The following is a 2,163-nucleotide window of genomic DNA, read 5'->3' on the forward strand; positions in this document are numbered from 1 at the left end:
ATGTTAAATTATTTCTAAAAGTATACTCATAAGTAAGTTCACTAATCGTTAGGAAAAATTCTCTCATCTGTTTAGCAGGTTTCACTTTATTTAAACTATCTTCAACTTTTAAATGTGCAAAAATCTCATCAAAATCTGAATAGTAGTATTCCAAACGTCCAGTTTTATAAAACAAACTAGCTATTACACTACAGGTTATGCCATAAGTAAGAGGAAGCATATTATACGTAACATCTTCAGACACAGAAGTAGGTAATTTCACACAAATGTAGCAGTCTTTTGCGTCCATCACCTTAACATATTCAGATAAAAGTCTTGAAAAGGTATTAGTAGAAAAATCTCCCACAGATCTATCTTGATGAATCGCTGGTTTATGTACAATAATTTTATCAGTCTTATCAACTTTATCATAATTAACCATAACTTTACTAGTCATGTTAGTTTTATACATCTCTTTATCTATTCCAAAAGGAAAAATGACAGCTAAAATTAGCCAAACTAAAATTATCAAAATTACACATATTGAAGACAATTTGCAACATCTTTTGAGAATTGAGCATCTCGAATTATAATTAGTATAAGGCATCTTTACTTTCAAATAAAAGCCCTAAAAAAAATGAAAAATTGAAAAATTACTAAATATACTCCCCTCTTTTTTTTTAACAGATCACCCCTAACAGCTTTTCTTCGACCTTAGGTCATACATCAATTTGTTTTCCAGCTAACACAATTTCTTCGACCTTGTGTCTCCTAACACAATTTCTATTTTCTCCTGATATACTTGAATTATGTACTGTCTCTACTCTTTCAGGTGTTTCTCTATAATTCGGATTTGTTTTAGGAGATGTCTCATCAATAAATTCTCTTTGAAGGGCACTTGGAGAAGACCATGAACAAACTGGTTGATAAGGTGGCGTTTTTTTAGTATAAATTTCTTCTCATACCGCATCTTCTGAATCACTTTCTTCACTAATTCTATTTTTCTTTTGGGCACTCTTTTGTCCAGTTACCTCATCAATTAATCTCACTGGATATAAACCATCACACATGTCTGCACTTCTCCATCGACGCATTCTATCCTCATGTGTTTCTCTATCAAGACCTAATCCTGTTCCCCTTAATATGCCTCTACTCTCTCGTTCTAATTCAAACATTTCATCTTCCCATTCAACTAAAGCTTCAAATTGAGTAGGTCTAGGCTTTGGTACAAGTTTCATAATTTTTTCTCTTAAATTTTTCAAAACTGCTATGTTAAATGATCCATCTTCCGTCCATACTAATACACCATCATTTTCAGTGTATTTCATCCAATTCTCAATCCAAAGACAAGTATGATAACCATATTCACCCAACATATAAGCTGCAGGTGTTTTGTACTTATGAAGTAACCTTACACCTCGCGTTGAAATTTTCTTATCAGGTTTAATTTTGTTTTTCAATTTCTGAAACCGTGAAAGCTTCTTTTTCTCTTTCATAAAATAGTAATCCATGTTTTTAAACAATTTCCCTTACTTCGGAAAAGATCGTAACAACTTCCTTGTTATTCCGCAACACCAACCAATCCGTGCGCGAAACTCACCAACAAACCAATCAAGTTAAGCTTCGTCACTATTTTGCTCAACCAACAGAATTACTGTTTTTCAGGGTGAGCCAATCAGCTGTGCGAATACTGTGACGTATGTTAGCCAATGACAGCGCAACACTTGTGGCGTATGCTATCGCTGCAGCTTCTCTGTCCCTCGCTCCACTCCATAAACTGACCCCTCCTTTACAAAAAAAAATTCACAGCGCCATATTTACAAATCTTTCAAATACATTCAGTTAATAACTCCACAAAAAACAAACCATTTGTCTGTTTCGCTAAAATAAAGTGATAGCTTTCCAAACATTCAAGTATTCATTTCGCGTGAAATAGACAATGTTATTTTCACAGAATATATAAATTTGTCGATAAAGTAAGGCTACTTTACCCTTCTAGCAAGTAATAACGAACTAGTTTCTCTCTAAATGCACATACAGACATATTTTACACCTCCTTAGAGACAATTTAGAGTTTCACTCAATCGTACATTACAAATTCATTTACGCACATTCATACAGAAAAATCCCTAACCATGCATACATAAATCTTTAGTAGGACTTTAACCCACTAATAGAAATCCT

This window comes from Lissotriton vulgaris, chromosome 4_1 (assembly GCF_964263255.1).
Source record: "Lissotriton vulgaris chromosome 4_1, aLisVul1.2, whole genome shotgun sequence".
NCBI lineage: Eukaryota > Metazoa > Chordata > Amphibia > Caudata > Salamandridae > Lissotriton > Lissotriton vulgaris.